The 21,409-nt window shown below is 35.7% G+C and overlaps 1 long non-coding RNA gene across 1 annotated transcript; it reads left to right on the top strand.

Moving 5' to 3' along the window:
- The first annotated feature begins 12,572 nt into the window (after positions 1 to 12,572).
- On the top strand, positions 12,573 to 20,056 carry LOC117340776. The gene is made up of 2 exons (XR_004535442.1): positions 12,573 to 14,119; positions 18,804 to 20,056. It is a non-coding gene; the product is annotated as an uncharacterized LOC117340776 (long non-coding RNA).
- The last annotated feature ends 1,353 nt before the right edge of the window (positions 20,057 to 21,409 follow it).

Raw genomic sequence — 21,409 nt, 5'->3', positions numbered from 1 at the left:
TAAGATGATATATACATGAAGTAAGATGATATATACATGTAGTAAGATGCTATATACATGTAGTAAGATGCTATATATACATGTAGTAAGATGATATATACATGTAGTAAGATGATATATACATGTAGTAAGATGCTATATACATGTAGTAAGATGATATATACATGTAGTAAGATGATATATACATGTAGTAAGATGCTATATACATGTAGTAAGATGCTATATATACATGTAGTAAGATGATATATACATGTAGTAAGATGCTATATACATGTAGTAAGATGCTATATATACATGTATACTGAAATTGTTATTTTGTTTTGCAGCCACACTGGTATGTCTAAAGTCTATTTTCTTTAAAAAAAAATTATAAATCTCATACCGTTATAAATATATCAAATATAATCTTTCTTTTTTAACAACAATCTGGCGAAGCAAATAACATAGATTTACATTAATAACACCTATTGGCCGGGATTGAAGCGCGCGAGGGGTCAGTGGGAAGAAACCGGAGTGTTAACACTGTAGCACGCATCCGATCATAGAAAAAAAATCAAACATTTTGTAAGCATTTTCTTATTTTGAGCTATCTTGCTGGGTTTAATTCAAGTTTGCAAGATATGAAGACTTAACATATGAAAGCTAGATTTTCCACCACCGAATAGTGATCATTAATAGACTATTTACAATTGAAAATGAGGTAGACTGCTGTTCAAAAACAGGGATGACTATTGTTGACGGGTATATTTATTTTATTTCTTTATTATTATTATTTTATTTTTTTTTGTATTTATTCATTTTTTATTTATTATTTATTTTTTTCAAGCAGAGGAAATAACGTAGAGATCTATATAAGCAAATTATATTACTTAAAGGATATCGGACACACAAAAGTGGGCCATATTCATAAAAAAAAATATCAATGTCGTCTCCGTAATACAAGCAAACATGCTGTGTGTGTTCTGTATATGTAATGTTTCCTAACTACATGGTTGTTTTTAGTAATATCTATCAACTGGCATTATTTATTTTCAATTTATTTTCAATTTATATTCGTCCGTTTTATTTTTGTTATGAAAATCCGTAAATTTACATGTAATCTGTAAATTTGTACAACCCAGTACACCAGTTAGGCAAACTGTATTTGTTTTCCTTTATCGGAACTCCTTTGCGTTTTTCCCTAACAGAGCATGCTAACGTTTGTTCACTATATTACCACGCCCTGAAATATTTATACTTCCGTGTTGATTTTCCCTAGTACAACAATTTACAACAACTTGTTTTTACTGGAACATCTTGTTTATGATATTTTTTGTTATATTTCGACAAGAAAGTATGATGTTGTGCAAAATTAAACTTGAACAACTAGTGAAAATCACGATACTAACCGGCTGAATAGAGTTCGGCAATTCGGGCGGTGGCCCCGATAGATAAAGCTGTTTGTGTGAATTTTTGTGTTTGTGATTCTTATGCTAAAATTTTACAAGAACGTTGTTTTGTTTGAAGAAAGGGATAATTTAAATTGGATATTTTTCATAAATAAATTAAACTTGGTCAGTGTAAATAATCGAAACTACGGTTCAATTATACATTGTGACTCTAAGTTTTTTTTTATTTTGGGAAATTCCCATACGGAAGTTGTTCCAAAATAATCATTTGCTTAGTCACTTTATAATCTGTGGATACGAATTGTTAAAATAATTCAAAAATATTTTTTTCTGTCATAACTATTGCTTATTTTAATGATTTTTAAAATTCAAAATAATCGAAACTACCGATTGATTATAAGCAGTAGCTCTGTTTGATTTGGGCGTTACCTAACATACATCGATTTACGCTTCTCGCTCAAATTCGATACCAATGGACCCGGTCCTATTTAGTTCAACGTCTTCATAATTCAGGCTACTAAATCAGCAGGGGAATCACCTAACGGGAATTTCCGAGCTGCAATGCGGGGGAAATTCCAGGTAAAACATGATTGTCGTCTGGGAAACCAACAGTTCGGCAAAAACCATGACGCATACACACAAGCTTCACTGACATGGATAGCCTCTATTCAGTGTTGAACATTGTCATTTGAGATAAAAAAAAAAATGTTTTCGTGTTTCATCCTATCAAGATAGATGAACAATAAGACGAAAAGAATGTTTTAAATAGATCCAAGGACGTTAAAAAATTGACTCCCTGTAAGTTTTCTAACAATACCCTTTTACAAGTCAGCCTTTTGATTGGCCTCGATACCAACTACAATATACCAGGAAGTTTAAGTCACTGGCAATAACATAATTACACTATTGACATTTTATATGCCAAGATTTAGATTAAATTTTTCAAACTCTTTTTTTTACGTGTGCAATAGATAAGAACATGCAGCATTATTTTACTTTTGAAAGAAAAATGTATGTTTTGAGCCTTTGATCACAGTCCGTGGTTTGTGGGAGTGAGTTGTACTTTGTAACAATTACTATGGTACTATCATGGTGTCAGCTACTGGGATGTTTATAAACTCACGCGACTGAACAATGTATGTGGTGTTCTTGCCATAATGTCTCAGCTGAATATATTGAACTTTTAAACAGTGGTAGATTAATTTATGGTTAATAATGCTGATATATTTCAAACTTTAGGTTTATCATTATTTTCAAGTGTTATTTTTAATGACACATGTTCAATTTCTAGGTATTACAGTACAAATCTAGTGTTTCTGTGTAATCAGACACACATCCTCACTACATAACCACGCCAGACTTGTTCAGTTCCGATAATACTTATGATTATGAATCATGCTGGCGTGTATAGTATCAGATGTCGTCGTAGGGTTGGAAAACCAGGCCTTCCTAGAAATTTATATGTGAAATTGTACACAGAACAATGACGTGTTTATCCCTGATATGTGATAAATAAGGAAACTAAAAGTCATGCTTTAGCAGTCGATATGGCTAAGTATGATCAGTCGACGGAAGTACAGATCCATTGTCCGGTAAATATTTCCCGGAGTTAATGGCGACGAGGAGGATGTACGTACGATGCACGTGTCCTGATATCAGTAAGCACGCGCTTTTGCACATCCGACATGTACTTGACTTAAAACAAGTGCTACTTAGACGGTTTTTTATTTCAGATAACGTACGTAGTTTGTCGGACATTGGATGGAAACTTGTAAAGAGCCGTCACGTCCAGGGACCATGTGAAATAAAATAAAAACTGGTCAGAGATTTCAAACCCAAAACTTTATCTTATTTCACATTTACAAACGAACCTGGGTTCTCTACATTATTCTTTCGAGAATATCTCTCGACATCACGGCGAGTAATGGTTATTTTGTGAATTTTTTTGTTAAACTCCAATATCATTATAATCTGGTAATCGGGTGGGTAGACGGTGAGATCTCTTATCAGTTTTAGCGATTTATTTATTTACAACGATCTTGTGCCCCGTTGAAACTCCTTGGATCTCAAATATTTTACTTTCTTTTCTCACTACTCCGTCTTTCTGTGCTTTGCCTCCATGACACCCGGCCTCCTATGGCCCTGGCTGTTACGAGGACGTTAACTCCCTTAAAAAAAATACTGCGACTTAGGGCTTCCATACTAGCTGTATCATCGGTCGTATGAAGGACAATATCGAGGACGGTAATAAAACACGTGTTTCGTTTATTTGTGTCCTGTGTCAAGTAGGTCTGGTGTACAGAGATAACACAGCCCATGTGATAATTCTATTGATAAGAATCGGGAAGTTGGAGTCCGTCCAACGTCCGGGTTGTGCTCTCTCTGATACATTGTACCACCAATCTGTCGTTTAGGATAAGACAAGTGATATCTATTTGTATACTTTAGAAATATATTCGGGATTTGCTCTCTTTTATACTACGAAACTGTCACCGTGTCCAGCGTTTAGGATAAGTGATATCTATTTGTATACTGTAGAAATATATTCGTGATTTGCTCTCTTTTATACAACGAAACTGTCACCGTGTCAAAATTGTTTAATTTTACTAACAAGGACAGATTCATGCTGTGCTCTCTTTGATTATACGAAACAGTCGCCGTGTTCAGATTTTCAAATTTCCATAACGACGAGTAAAAACGAGAATAAATATTACATTATATATGAAATGATTGAAATAAAAATGAATTTGAATGAATTGTGATATATTTTATAATAGGTAATGATGATAATAGTCTTTTTTTAAACTTTATTACATATATCGAGTTAAAGACTCATCTCACATATGGCCAAACATATTAAACAATTGTACATCATATACATGTATTACAAACAAAAATGCAATTATAAGATAGTTTTGTAATGTTAAATTGGTAAGATAATTATGTACTGATTAAATATCACAAAATCAAATTAATGTATCAGATTTTGATCACTACAGCGTCAAAGGGAATAGGATGTTCCAACTTATAGATTTGATTACATAGTACATTGTGTTAGGAATGAAATGAGACGAATTTGTAATTTACATGTGTGTTAACTTGCACATTTACCAGGATGATAATTAAAATGAATAGGACAATATATAGATATATATTTCTGGTTTGTGTTTTTTATTATTATTACTAGATATATATATATATTTGAGAAAAAAAGAAGAAAAAACCCCGAATAAACATAAAAAAACAAAGAGAGAAAAAGAGAGAAAAAAAACAAACAAAAAACAAACAAAAAAAAACAAAAAATAACTTCATCAAATAACTCAAGAAATGAAATTTTAATCTTAAACCACACCTGTGCCTGGTTAGGTCATATTGTCATAGACAGGATTATTATGTATAAAGCCACCTTAATATTTTATCATCTATGATGTCAGTACGGGTCTGTACTCGTCCGATGTGGATTTTAAATGAAGGCCTCTGGTACTTTATAACCCACAGTCAGTATAGATGAGATGTTAATGGAGCCCCATAAATTGTGAATAGTCTGTAATGACATCAACCATTTGTTGACAAACAGGATAGGGAGAGGGAGACGGGTTTGTGAGGGGGGGGGGGGGGGGGGGGGGGGGGGGGGGGGTGGGTATACACTGTACATGTGTGGCGGGGGAGGGGCAGGGGGAAATACATTGTGCATGTAGGGAGGGGGAAGATATACATCTCACTGTGTCGCTCTAATTATTCTGTATGTACATATCACTGGGTCACTAGTTATACTGTACATGTGTGGAGGGAGAGGGAGAGTGGGGAGGGGGAGATATACATATCACTGGGTCACTAGTTATACTGTACGTGTGTGGAGGGAGAGGGAGAGTGGGGAGGGGGAGATATACATATCACTGGGTCACTAGTTATACTGTACATGTGTGGAGGGAGAGGGAGAGTGGGGAGGGGGAGATATACATATCACTGGGTCACTAATTATACTGTACATGTGTGGAGGGAGAGGGAGAGTGGGGAGGGGGAGATATACATATCACTGGGTCACTAATTATACTGTACATGTGTGGAGGGAGAGGGAGAGTGGGGAGGGGGAGATATACATATCACTGGGTCACTAGTTATACTGTACATGTGTGGAGAGGGAGGGAGAGTGGGAAGGGGGAGATATACATATCACTGGGTCACTAATTATACTGTACATGTGTGGAGGGAGAGGGAGAGTGGGGAGGGGGAGATATACATATCACTGGGTCACTAATTATACTGTACATGTGTGGAGGGAGAGGGAGAGTGGGGAGGGGGAGATATACATATCACTGGGTCACTCTATCTGGTTATAAACTGTACATGTGTGGCGGGGGAGGGGGAGAGGGAAGGGGAGAGGGGGGAGTGGGACATATACATCTCACTGGGTCGCCCTCTCTACTTATACTGTACATGTGTGGCGGGGGAGGGGGTCACTTTAATTATAAACTGTACATGTGTGGCGGGGGGGGGGGGGGGGAGGGGAGAGAGGGGACATATACATCTCACTGGGTCACCCTAATTATAAACTGTACTATGTGTGTGGCGGGGGAGGACGCTGATCTTACAGGTTGGTCTTGTCACCTTGCCTGGGTCTTCTTAAACTTATTTAATCCCCATTTTTGACCTAGCCGATTGCGGAAGATGTACATGGTGAAATTCTCACGGTATACAAGCAATTGTTCAGGTAAAAAAGATATTGTAAAAATATATTATATCTCATAAATCATGCACGTTCTTGTTTAAAGTCTAATTTCAAAGTGTCATTTGTCAGTTGCGTGCATTTGGATGATAAACAGGAATGTGATAGGGAAATCACCGACTGTTTTATATGTCGATTCGGGAAGTAGAGATAAAATTGTTTGATTAAGACTTTAGTACACACCTGTATCTACAGGTAAAACTACGGTGTGTCGTACTTACCATGGACACCACAGACATTGTTAAATCGGACCTATATCACGACAGCTATCAAATCTTATTGGGCGATTTAGATGGCTTCACTTACATTCTATCGACCGTATCAGAAGAGGTTAGACCGGCCACATGTCCCTGAGTTTCTAATACAAGGTTGTCTCACCCTGATTTAAAACTAGAATCAGACATATCCTAGAGGCCAAAATCGTAAAGGTCGATTTTGTTTATAACTTAAATATTAGAGAGACAGGGAGCCAGCCTACAAAAGTACCAGATGAACAAATGCAGGGACATGTTTGCGCATGTCTGACCGGAAGAGATGTTTTGTTTGATGTCGGATACTTGACATATCAAATGACCGAAATAATGATGCGTCCTCACACAACAAAGACATGCTTGACCATTCGTTGACCTGTCCAGTTGATCGCTTATATCGCCAAAATGAAGTGTACGTGGACAAATCAACATTAGGTTGTTTCATGATTAGTATTTGGCGTGACCTATGGTTCCACATGCGAACGAAGTCACGCACTGTTTTAAATTTGCTGGCTGGACTTTACATACAATGTATATATATATATATATAAAACAAAAACAAAAAATCAATCCGAAACACAGTCCTCAATATTTGGTACATTTATTTTTGTAACTCCGTTGTACCAGAGACGTGTATATACACGACTATGGTTGTAAGTGATTAGAGGATTGAAACAGAAACTTCAGATGTGATGTTATCATTAACCTTGTCCGAGTTTCCTCTGGCCCTAACACCATGTCTGATGCAGGCCCAGACATAGTTTCAGGGCCAGAGGAAACTCGGGCTACTTATTACCAGATTCCATCTGCCGTTGACACGTGACATCTGGTTTCAGACAGCGCCATACGTACACGTAAGGAATGTGCGCGCGCACACGCATGAGTCTGGCTTTTATCTGAATACACCGATAAACGCGCGATCTGGAGGATCCACGGTACCAGATAATGTCAAAATAAAAGTAAAAATTAGTTGATATCTTGTTATAGACCACGTTTCCTGTTCACCCGTATCATGAAGCACAGACAAATTCCGTGCCTCATTATCAGTTCCAGCGCGGTGAAACTATCGATTGGTGACGTCATATGACGCCATCGAAGTCTAGACAGTTCTAAACACTTACACATCGATTCCTAGAAAATCCTGATTTGTCATCGTTAGTCATGCCACACAAAAACAAACCAAGTGGCCCACCTAACTATGAACACTGCAAATCAAGAGAATTTCGTCCGTCTGTCCGTTCGTCTATTTTCCCAATAAATCTGGGATATATATAACAATATGATAATCTGTTATACGTCCCCGAATGAGTGTGTGTAGACTTATTCTTGTGGTTGTTTTATCCACTCGTCATTTTCAACGGTGGTGGTGTTGATGATGATGAGTTGACATGATGATGATGATGATGATGATGGTGGTGGTGGTGGTGGTGGTGGTGGTGTTGGTGGTGGTGGTGATGATGATGATGATGGTGGTGGTGGTGGTGGTGGTGGTGATGGTGGTGGTGATGATGATGATGATGATGGTGGTGGTGGTGGTGGTGGTGGTGGTGGTGATGGTGGTGGTGATGATGATTGTATATATAATGTTTAACCGTTTTTCTCGGTGATTATATTATTTTTCTCCTATTTGTTTTATTCATTAAATCATTAAATCCTCAATTAAACAAGACACATATATCTATAACTGTCTATTCTATTTATGTCTCTAATACAGACACCTTATTTCCTCTATATCATCGCCTCCTCGTCGTTGTCGTCGTCGTTCCGTATTTCTTTTTGAACCCGAAACAACTCAATAGACGGTTCTACTGTGTGGTTCTGACCGACATATTACGCAACACACGCATAACAACGAGCAATATTTACCATAGCAACCGTCGACTTCTGCAGTCAACGCCTCCTTCCACTGCGGACATATTATACACAGCGCGCGACCGCTACATAGTATGACACAGTGCGTAGCGAGACATGAATTAATGTACTAGTTGTTATCTGACAGACACAGCTTACTGAAGTTAGTAGTAAAACATGTTATCTAAAACTAACATTCTTTCACACCGACGCAATTTCTTGGAAGTTTTGGGAGTTTCTGAGAGAATCAGATATAATATGCATGTGTAGAACTTGTACATGTATTGCTATATATATAGAATACGGGTAATATGGATAAAGTCATGCGTCAATTTGCCTGCTAGGTTTTATGGCCAGGCTTAATTGTAATATGATATACAGCTTTAGTTTCAATTTCACCAGGATAAAGACCATTTCAATAAAGCCGGATTTTAATACCAGTACCGTTTCTGATATTACACGTCCTGGGAGATCGCCTATCAAATAGCAAAGCTCTGTTGTAGACAAACAATGCCCTTTGTCTATTTGTTTAATGGCGGGGTTTTCTGGCAATAAACGGTTCTGTGTGTCAGATGAATAAATTGTTCTAGCGCATGTGATTACGAAACACATGTCGGTTTATTATTGCGACGGTCAGGATGTTATTTATGACAAGGTTCCGGACAACAGGGTCTATATTTATTGTCGGCTTCGCGATATCACCCGTCCTGACCCTAAATAGATACGCAATTGACTTACATCAGATATACTTCTGTAAAGACATTGTGTCCTTGGTCACGTAATGGTAGTGAACCATAGCCTTAACATAGAATACAGCACATAGCTAGCAGTTGGTTAATTTAAAAATATTATTAGAAACGAATGCAAAGTACTGTATACAATGTACATTTAGTGTTCCTAACCACCGTCAACACTACCACGAGACAAGTCGGTCAATCAAATACACTGTGTATGAGTAAAATATCCCGTTGTCATTACAAATTAATGAGTTGTAAAATATTATTGTGTATAATGCTGTAATCAATACCTCGATAGAGCAGACGACTGTATTATGACTGGTATGGGTGTGGCGGGAAATGTACCGGTAGGCAAGGTGTTTGTGCATATACACGTATGTACAGTACAACGGGAGAGTAACTGAGGGGTGGGTAAAGGGGGGTAGTTGGAAGGAAGAACGGAGGTTGATAGAGTTGACGAATAGAAAAGGATGGTAGAGGGAAGAATATAACTACATCCGCGGACGGTGATGGTTGATTGAAGACGACAACACATATAATGAGCTGAGAATAAGAATGAAAGTGTTTCATTTATTGAAATTTAGGTAGAGATACCGATCGATTTGTATTGAAGAGTGAATGTAAGGTGGAGGGGGGGGGGGGGGGGGGGGGGAGGGGGGGGGGTATGAAAGGGGTAACATAGAAAGTACTTCAGACATGCAGTTAAAACGTTCAACCTGTATTTTATGGCCATTATGACACATTCAATTACTCAGTCAAGATATTGTGCAATAGTGTTACTGAGTCGTTGGTGCGATCAAAATGTTGAAAATTGAAAAAAAAAAAAAATAATGGAAACAAAGGAAATTTTAGGTTTAAGAGGTTTATATTATATACTACTATAGAACTGATTGAAGTTTAGGATATATTTCGATCAATAAGCACATTTTTGATATCAGACTGTTAAACTATAGCGTTACACAATGAGTGACATCTTTGTCAGTGTACCTTTAACGGGTTTATTTGTACTCTTCAAAGACAAAGCTTGTTCTTAACATCAAAGTAAACAAAACAAATCTTATCCACTTCATAATACGTGTTTATAAATAACTATAGTTTTTGGCTTTAGACATGATATCATGCTTGATGTATACCCAAAACACGCCTTTTGATTGGAACACTAGTTATATCAAAATAGAAACATTTCACTTTCAGTGACTTCACTGTATATTGAATTTAGCATGCTTTATTTTTTTAATGTTATGCCTCGTTGAACTGAAAATTACAAGGTAGACGGTATCGTGTAACCCCACGTATGCGACAAAACATGTCTTGTTTAAACACTGGGTAGGCATGGGTTGCTATTGGCCGCGTATAAATATTTGCAACAACATATTAATAAACAAGTAATACATATTTGATAAGTTTGGCTACACGGGTAGCTACAGGAATGCGATCAGCACCAGGCCACTAGTGTTTCACAAAGACAGGACCGTTTTTTGTAATGTTTACTTTAACACTAGGGCTGTAATGTTTCTAAAAACACGACCTGCGTTTTATGACGACGGTGTCTACAACACATTGAGATGCAACACCGTGTCAATGTTTGTCTTGGTTTAATATTACTTAACGTCCTATCAACAGCTAAGGTCATTCAAGGACGTCACCATGCAGTAGCACGACTCCCGCCGAACGCCATGAATTTTCTGATTTTAATTTTAAAACCCAACAAGGAAGTACTCTTTGACAAGTCCCATTCATACGTTAATCCTATGAATACGATTTAAGCTATTTATTGAAATCAGAAAAAACCCAGCTTCCCTGTCTAAAACTTCCAAATCAGGTATAATATTAAAGCTGACATAATTGGTGATGCAATATGTGATGTTCAAGGACACATAATTTTACGCAGAAATACAAGAGCGTGTTCTAAAAAGGGGGCAGCATTATGTGACACACAATGGTTGTCTGGTTATTATCGAGTGACGACACAAAGAAGTTTATCATTACATTACGTTTTATTACGACGGGCAGATCTTGTGTTCTGTATACTACAGCTGACTTGTCTCTCCACCACGAACACTGATCGCGGTAGTTAGATAAAAGCATACTCCCCCACTTAAACAAGTTACAAGTCCGTGAATACCTATAAACCTGTACAAAAAAGACGGTGATAATAGTACAACACCCATTAATTTTATGTCTGTATGATAACAAGCCTTTAAAGCAGGATTCTTATTTGTTGTGTCAACGCTAAGCTTGGACTAAAAAATCGTTCACCCGTATGGAACTTCCTGGTTGATACGATAGGATTCATTACAAAAACCTAAACGCAATACCTGTACAACCAGTTTGTGTGTTCCCAAAATACACCTGGCTCAAGTAAACAGCCTTTAGTCTCGTCTATGTGGTGTATATCGTCCATTTAGCTGTTTATGTAGCTAAACATCTCAAGTTTGTAATGACACTTGTCAAATTATTTAAGGTGTAAAATATAACCATAGGTATTAGTTTAAGAATTTATTCAGGTTTTGTAATTGAAAAATGTTGAAATTTTGAAAATAAAATGTTTATGTGTAACGTTTGGGTGACTAGCATGATCTTAATGAAATGACAATCGAGTTGATAGATTCATTCCGGTAAGTTTAATTGATACTTGCACAAAAACGGACAATTATCTCTATAGGCTTATGGATGTTATTTTAAAGTTGTGGAAAAGTAACAAATCCGATACGATAGCTTCTGGATACGCATACACTTATCGTCAGTGCTGAATCGAGACGAGGGGGTTGGGGCCATGTATCCACACAAAAGTCGTGGATCTAACGTTTGTAATATGTGTAAATATATCAGTCACTCATAAGAACGTGAATTATTTATGAAAAGTATTACAATCTAAATTATCAACCTCAATCAAGTCCAGGTGAGTTGGTCGTCTCGATTTATGTAAATCAGGATCTGTTATCTCGACCCTGACCCAGTTATAGAGGGGACGTGATCGGTACTGCCAGTCAATTTCCCAGGTACTATCGTCGACCCTCTCGATGGTTATCGTTAGATATCTCCGTCCATAAAAACCCTCTTCAGATTAGACATGCACGTCTCTCATTGAAGATGCAGATTATGTATTCAGCATTGACAAGGCCTAAACTGCTCTTGACTGGATGGTTGACTATTACAACTAGTTTGTGTCCCCAAAATACACACGAATTAAAAATCTCAAGTTTGTACTTGTCAAATTACTAAGGTTTGAAATATAACCATTGGTATTAGTTTAAGAATTTATTCAGGTTTTGTAATTGTATAATGTTGAAATTTTGAAAATGGAATGTTTATGTGTAACGTTTGTCACTGATTATTTCATCAATTATTTACTGAAAGTCACACGATAGCCTTTAATTCTAATGTCAACACAACCAATTTCCCTCAGAATACCTGTGTTGAAAGTATATTGAAATATATTTTTCCTCCGGTCAATCACCAAGGGCATATCTTTATGAATTGATGAGAAGTTTACTATATGACAGACGCCAGTGTAGTTTTTGTAAGGATCATGTTGCCTTCCCGTTTGTTTTGGTGTCCTGTTGATTCCAGTTGGTACATTTTGAACAAATAAGGAAAAATAATAAAATAATAATTTAAAATATTTATTTTTCTATAAAATATCTACATAGAAACAGATGTTAAGAACAGTTACAACCCAGATAGCTTACTTTATGAAATATTATCTTAACTGAAACGTCTAAACAAAAATGGCACCCATGTATATTTCATCCCAATGTCTGACGTACATTTGAATCCAAGAACAACTGAATTAACTGCAAATCTAAGCATGAACTTACCAAATATGAGTAAGTATATATGAAAAAGTTACTTGATTCCTAACACAATATGCTGAAAAATGTCTTTTCAAACATGGCAATTTATTTGACTCTTCAGCATCAGCGAATTTTGTGCTTTGACAAAAAGGTAGCTTGGAGATTTACCATTCCAGACCGATTTATGAGCCATGGTCGATTCTTAACGAACGAGTTTCGGCTTCCTTCATATTTATACACGGAACTGTAAAACAGGGGTACCATTTTAATGTACAACAGTGAAACTTCGTTATCACGACTAATTTATTCTCACTTCTGATTACCCTTAAATTTAAAGTAGGTTTCTTATACTTAATATTGCATGTAGTATCTCAACAGAGCTCTATTGGAGGGCTATTTCTGTGTCGATATCTCGAATAATAACCGGATCATTTCGAAGTCGAGGCTATTATAACTTCGTGATAATGAAATTTTACTGTATGCAGTCATAAATGGGGAATGATCTAATGATAATTTTCATACCAAAGTAAAAATATAAAATGACGTAGTACACAAAAGCATTGTGACGTAGTATGCAAAGCAGTACTGTAATTGATAATTATTTACATAATGAAATCGAAATTTTCAGATTTGATTTAGATTTGTGTCACTTAAATTAAATAAAAAGAAAAGAAAATTACAACTATGGAAAGATGCGGCTTTTATATATATTCAAACATTTATCAATAATGGTTTTACATAACACGTAAAATCATATTTAGATTATAAAAATACAAACAAGACTACTTATAACAATATCTAACCTAGATATCTAAAATATATTCACTGAGATAAGTATATAATGATAAGAAGACTAGAGTTCTTAGCAGATCACAGACTTTGATACATGCACCTTGTCTTTAATATTGTCAACTCCACGTAAGTTATATGTAGTCATGTTCCTCCATCTTCCAATGACGTCATGCAAAAGCACTGTGACGTAATCAATAATGCGTCCTTTGACTTATCACATGTTGGGACGTAAATGTACATTTGGGCGTAAAAGAGTGAAATAATCGAGCACACTCATATAAGCAATGACTAATATAGTTACACTATATATAATACACATAAAATATTTAATGTATAAAAGTCATATTCATAAGGTCATATTTTCTTCTATGTACTTTAGTTAATAACTTTTGACAAATTTTGGAGGTTTCACCATCGCTCACGAGAAGAATTATCTTCTATTATGAAAAAGCTCTTTAGTATTTTAAGTTAATGACCTTTGGTAAATTTTGAAGGTTTCATAGTCGCTTCTGAAAAGAACCTATCATTCAAAATGAAATCTATACGCTGTTTAAACATCGAAAAAAACCTTTGTGAGGTTCTCATTTTCATTTATTTGGATTTTTCTTTGTTTCCTATTTTTGAGGTGAGTAAAATGTAAGAGGTAAATTGAAGAGGGTCAGTTCAGTGGTAATATGGAAGTGGCCTCTAAATGGCCTTGGCGACTGTGAAGATCAGAGATAAGGTTTTAATTAGTAATTGATAGAGTTAACACCAGTGGAGGTTGTTTAAGCCTGTGGTGTAATTATTTGGTCTTAAGTATGTTAGATGTGAATAGTTGTCAGTTCCTTCTGGGGATGATATATTGTACCTTGGTGGTCACTCTCAGAGGCTGGTGTGTATATATATTATCAGAGGCTGGGTTAGGTCTGTATGGGTGGTTTATAAATAGGCATGTGGTCAGTCTCCAGGACTGGTATATGCATAGCTGCCTGGTCAGACTGGGGGACAGGTTTATGAATAGGTATGCGATCATCCAGAGGGCTGCATTGAAATAGATTCTCAGCTCTGGTATAAATAGGTATGTGGTCATTGGGTGGACTGCCTTAAAATAGCTTCCCGGGCTGGATATAAATAGGTATGTGGTCATTGGATAGGCTGCATTAAAATAGATTCTCAGACTGTGGTATAAATAGGTATGAGGTTATGATCTGTTTATAGTCGGTTCTTAGGGGTTGTATATATAGAACCTGACCATGATGTCATTCTTTTATTAGACTGTGTTGGTGTTTAAGTTTAGCATCTATTGTGTAGTGGGGTGAAGTAAGTGATGTCACTGGTCAAGAATAGTTTGCTGGCCATATATAAAGGACTGTTAACTTAGAGCAGGGGCTTTTTGGACATCGAGTGGTTAGAGGAGTTTTCAGAGTGAGTCTGGAACAAGGAGTTAGTTTTAGAGAGTTTTTAGGGCTAGTGTTTGGAGTTGGTCTTATTAACAGAGAGAATTTGGATTTTATTATCTTAGTTTAGATAGAGAGTATAGAAATGTGTAGAGTAGTTTAGTTTATGGTTTTGAGTCATAATTTAGTGATATGTAATTAGGAACTTTACAGAACCTTTTATTGTGCAATTATTTTCTTCATCTTGGTTACTTCTGAAAGGAATTGGAGTGGAGTTTATTTAGATACTGCTGGAATTTATTCAACTTCAGGCTTTCTTATTTACTTTGTGAATTATTTGTGAATTTATACGTTCTACTCCTGGAGTATATATTGGTTTGGAATTAGATATATCTTGATTGGCAAGTACTTTGAATGAAAGTCATATCTTAATAAAACTGAAGGAATTTTACATACCTGTGTATGTTTTGTTTTAAATTTCATCGATTAACGTAACGATGTGGTGTCAGAAGAAATAAAAGGGTTAGCGAGAAAACCGTAACAAATTGGTGTCAGAAGTGGGATACAAACTTTAACACGTGCAATCGGAAATGGAATACAGCCAGTAACAAGTTAACCCAGATTTCGAGCGACAGACTTGACATGTTTAAGTAAAATGTCTTGCTTATGCGGAATTATTTTGGAACTTTTAATTATTTATCTGATATGTGGACAACATGAATGTCTGTTTGTGTTATATGCGGACGATGTGTGTATTTCGTGTGTAACACCTGAACTCAGTTGTAAAATTGGTTCCATGAATTTGATGTTTGCTTCAAGGTATTGTTTTGTTTTATACAACTTAAAACAGTGGGATCCTGGAAAATATACCATGAACTACAGAATGCCTGTCATCGCCTAACGACTAGAACATAGAACGGACATCCGGTAATAAAATTAATGTATTGTTGATATGTTAGAATAACTTGTGATTCGATTGTGCAAAGAGCATTTACTTGGAAAATGTTATCGGAATGTCAGAACACTGTCCATTCATGAGAGACTGTTTTGATGAGATTTCAGAACAGTGCAGTGACAGTAAAGTTGGAAATACACATTGTCCGGTTGTCTTAGTGAGATGGTTTTAATGGGATTTTAAAACGAGATATCGCTGGAAAAGAAACTAGGAAATGTTCCGTTATTGTCCAATTGTGTCATATTTTGATGGGATTTCAAAATAGCTAAGGCCTTGGAAGTGTTTGACATTGCTTGTATTAGTTAATCGAAGGTATACATTCTAAGCTGTGATATTTTGATTATCATATTTGTGTTCGACAGCTGGACGGAATATGGTGATGAACAATCTTGTGTTTTCATGGAATCTGATAACATAAGTCTCATTGGTTCACGTAGGTGAGGTGTTCATCAGCTAGATTCACGAATAACAATGGTTATCAACAGAATGTATAAAAAGAACTGGAGTGGGAGTCTACTCTTGGCAGGAGATCACCAGGAATACAGTCATAGATGGATTGTTTGGTGTTATCGACAATTATGGATAGTAATTGCTCGAGATATAGATAGGTGTTTATAATTTGGGAGAAATTATTGAACATGTAGAGAAAGTAGCAATATGGAGAAGGTGTTTTGATTGATAATGTCCTGTGTAAATCGGACTTTGAAAACTGACAATTTTGGATTTATTGAGAAGATAACTGTGAGTGTAATGTTGGTGACTGGATGTTTAGTTATAATTCACCTACATAGAGATAGTTCAGAAGTGACCCTGGATAGGAATTAATTTGAAATAGTTTTGAGTACAGGAAAGATGGTATGATGTGGTTAATTAATAAGAGACAAGTCACGGTGGAATTAATCAGATAATTTAAGAACAGATTAGAAGAAGCAAACATTGAGTATGTCAGAGAGGCACATTAAAAGAAAAGTTATGGGTGATCAACAGACAGACTGTTCCACCAAAGGTGTCAGAAAAATTCCAGATGTGGTCAATAGGGCAATTGAGAGGAACGGGTCCTGAGAACTTGAAAAGGAGAGCTAGAAATCAGTGTAGTGTGATAAATTAGGAGTGGACAACTAGATAACAGAACACAGTGCTTAATGAGAACCCCAAAGCGTATGACAGGATGATGTTTGGTCCATTCCTTGATGTGCTATATCTGTTTGAGACCCGTCAAGCACTGAAAACAATTAAATGTGTTTATGAACCCTTTGCTATCAAAGCTAAGGTACATGCACAGGTCATGGGGGATAAGTTGACATTGTAGATGCTAAGATTTTCATTGGTGAAAAATGTCGTCATATGTGATCTGATTGGTTGAAGAGGAAATTAAGGGGGGGGGGGGGGGGGGGAGATATACACTAATCGACTTTGGTAGGGTCAGTTAAGAAACTGTTGGCCAAGGCATTAGATGTGATTTGATTTAGATTTGGATATGAAAAGTTAAATGTTGGAAATATTAATGTCCGGTTTCAAAGGAATCTTGGAAGTGTAAAGTGATATCATTCTCAAGAGTATTGAGAAATGTAGATGTGTGCCTAGCTGGTGTTGATTTTATACTGGAAATACAAAAATGATTGCAACGGGGATGTCATCAGGAATTAAGTTTGGATTCAATGTGATTGTGAATCAGAATGTTTCAAGGAATTTCATGTTGAAAATACGAAAAATGATAGCTTTGTCTTCTGCGGATTTATTTTGTTTGGCCAATGGAATTGTGAATCGTGAGAATGTTAAAAAAGTTTTTGTTTGATATATTCAAAGGATATTCGGAAGGATTACAAGTGAGATATTTTGAATTTCTGAGGAATTATTAAAGTGTTTGAGATTACTTATACTTCAGTAGGTCATATTGAAGTGTGTTATAGAATTTGTGGTAGTGTGAATAATATTTGTTTAATATTTTGCGTTCAGTATGTGATTTTATCGTAAAATCCGCGTGTGTTATAGAATTTGTGGTAAAATTCTATCAGTGGTCCTATATTCTTTGGATTTATCAGCTCAGTGTGTGGTTTTCTAGTAAAATCCGTTTGTGTTATAGAATTTGTGGTAAATTCTATTAATGCTATTTTTTGGTTGGATATTTCGAGCCTGTGAGATTATGATTATTGTGAAAAGTAATATTGTGTTTTTGATGGAATTTGTGTTGCCAGTGCCCTTATAAGAGTCGATATGTGAAAGTCTATGAATTTCTGATTTTATCATGATGTCATTCTTGAGGAAAAACTTAATGTGGAAGTTAAAAAAAAAGTTTCATTCGGATTAATGTGTTAAATTTTGTAAATCAGACATCGTTCTTGGATTTAACAGTGTAAGATCTAGGATCTAGGAAGATTTCGAAGAGGATTGTCCGTAAAAGTTGTCAGAACCATCATTTTATGTTAAAACCAACATTTGGGATTTAAAGCTAAACTGGGTTAAAAAAAAAAGTAAAGAGTGACTGAACAGTCAAACGAAGAGTACAATATTATGACAACTGGGAGAAGACAGGAAGATGAATGGACTAAGTAACACTGCAAACGTGCGTTTTTTTTTAACTCTAATAATTTGGAAATGGAGTATTGACTTATGACTTAAGTTAACTGTATTTTGGAAATACCAGAGACATTTTCGCGAAAAATAGATAAGAAGAATAGCTTGTTAAGTGTTATACTGACTGGAACTATATCCAGGACTAAAATATTTTGGATTTAATCCTGAGGCGTTTGTTGGAGACATAAACTGTGGACATTCTATTATAGTACGTGAGGACAATTATCCTACCATGGGTTAGAAGTGCAGTGTCAGATAAAAGGAAAGAACTTGACAATAAAATTTCTTTGTGAGCATTATATTTCCGATGTGTTTTCCAGGAGTAAAACAAGCCGGCAGGAGATATTTGTGAGGTTCTCATTTTCATTTATTTGGATTTTTCTTTGTTTCCTATTTTTGAGGTGAGTAAAATGTAAGAGGTAAATTGAAGAGGGTCAGTTCAGTGGTAATATGGAAGTGGCCTCTAAATGGCCTTGGCGACTGTGAAGATCAGAGATAAGGTTTTAATTAGTAATTGATAGAGTTAACACCAGTGGAGGTTGTTTAAGCCTGTGGTGTAATTATTTGGTCTTAAGTATGTTAGATGTGAATAGTTGTCAGTTCCTTCTGGGGATGATATATTGTACCTTGGTGGTCACTCTCAGAGGCTGGTGTGTATATATATTATCAGAGGCTGGGTTAGGTCTGTATGGGTGGTTTATAAATAGGCATGTGGTCAGTCTCCAGGACTGGTATATGCATAGCTGCCTGGTCAGACTGGGGGACAGGTTTATGAATAGGTATGCGATCATCCAGAGGGCTGCATTGAAATAGATTCTCAGCTCTGGTATAAATAGGTATGTGGTCATTGGGTGGACTGCCTTAAAATAGCTTCCCGGGCTGGATATAAATAGGTATGTGGTCATTGGATAGGCTGCATTAAAATAGATTCTCAGACTGTGGTATAAATAGGTATGAGGTTATGATCTGTTTATAGTCGGTTCTTAGGGGTTGTATATATAGAACCTGACCATGATGTCATTCTTTTATTAGACTGTGTTGGTGTTTAAGTTTAGCATCTATTGTGTAGTGGGGTGAAGTAAGTGATGTCACTGGTCAAGAATAGTTTGCTGGCCATATATAAAGGACTGTTAACTTAGAGCAGGGGCTTTTTGGACATCGAGTGGTTAGAGGAGTTTTCAGAGTGAGTCTGGAACAAGGAGTTAGTTTTAGAGAGTTTTTAGGGCTAGTGTTTGGAGTTGGTCTTATTAACAGAGAGAATTTGGATTTTATTATCTTAGTTTAGATAGAGAGTATAGAAATGTGTAGAGTAGTTTAGTTTATGGTTTTGAGTCATAATTTAGTGATATGTAATTAGGAACTTTACAGAACCTTTTATTGTGCAATTATTTTCTTCATCTTGGTTACTTCTGAAAGGAATTGGAGTGGATTTTATTTAGATACTGCTGGAATTTATTCAACTTCAGGCTTTCTTATTTACTTTGTGAATTATTTGTGAATTTATACGTTCTACTCCTGGAGTATATATTGGTTTGGAATTAGATATATCTTGATTGGCAAGTACTTTGAATGAAAGTCATATCTTAATAAAACTGAAGGAATTTTACATACCTGTGTATGTTTTGTTTTAAATTTCATCGATTAACGTAACGATGTGGTGTCAGAAGAAATAAAAGGGTTAGCGAGAAAACCGCAACACCTTTAACAGCATTTTCAGATTATATGATGATGTAAACGGATAAGGAAAGGGCTTTAATAATGTTGGTATAACTTGTGCTCAATCCTTTTAGCTTTGATTTATGGCAATACAAATATGTTAAATTCATCAAATTTATAACATATAATAAAAAGTAGATGTTTAAAATAAACACAGTTTATATAAAATATATTCCATAAAAGTCAATTTAAAACCAGGCACTTGTTTACATATCGATAATGACACAGAAACATTAATCAAAGACAATACTTGATTACTTCATCTCACATTTCAGATGCTGATGTAGAAACACATTTCTGTTTGATTTATTTGTAATATGTTCTTAATTCAGAAGAATATTCTGAAACTGAACCAATTTTTAGTTTTCCTGTTTAGAATTGGCACATACAAATGATATTCTAACCGGAATGATTGAAACAGAATATCCTGACTAGCAATTGTTAGTCAACATAGCTTAAATCACGGTTTTGAAAATGTATTTATAAATATAAGCATATTTGAAGTACTTTAACCATGCAATAAAAAACTTGAAATTTAATTACAAGTGGCTTAATTACCCAATTTCTCGACAAAACACCCCAAAACCCAGCACGAGTTATAGTACACTATATACATCTATTTACATACATAATCAATAAGTTACAAGCATTAACAAAGTTCATGTTATGAATTTGTATATAATCATTAGTAAGTCATACACATCAAAATAAGGGAATATACTAAAGTTACGCTGGTGTATATCACAACAAACATTGTATATGGCACTGTTCGTCATACAGAAAATGGAAAAACAACGAAACCAGTCTGACTGGATATGATTTCACACCACTAGACAAAGGAACGTTTCATGTATTATCAAATCCTATGGTACTCTAGACAATGGTATATTTGAGTTGTTTCCAATAAACTATTTTAAATAAGTCATTTGCTTTTCCGGCTATGAGAACTAAGACCCATTAAGTCCAGACGTAGCTTGTCAGAAAATTGAGACAAAACAACATACTGTCTATTGACAATACAGGATGATTAGACTTGATAATGATGATATTTACAAATGTATTCAGAAATGTTAACATGAGCTAGCATCACCTAGCTTAACGAAGGCATTTGCCATTAAGTTAAAACAGCCTTATGAAAAGTTATTTCAAATTGACGTTCACACTGCTAGATACAATAATGAATAAATATAGCAGGTAACATGACAGGAGGATTACCTGAACATTCGTTCTGTGTCGTTGGTGA

This window comes from Pecten maximus, chromosome 13 (assembly GCF_902652985.1).
Source record: "Pecten maximus chromosome 13, xPecMax1.1, whole genome shotgun sequence".
NCBI classification, from domain to species: domain Eukaryota; kingdom Metazoa; phylum Mollusca; class Bivalvia; order Pectinida; family Pectinidae; genus Pecten; species Pecten maximus.
The sequence above is the reverse complement of the archived record's forward strand: the minus strand, read 5'-3'. Positions and strand labels throughout refer to the sequence as shown.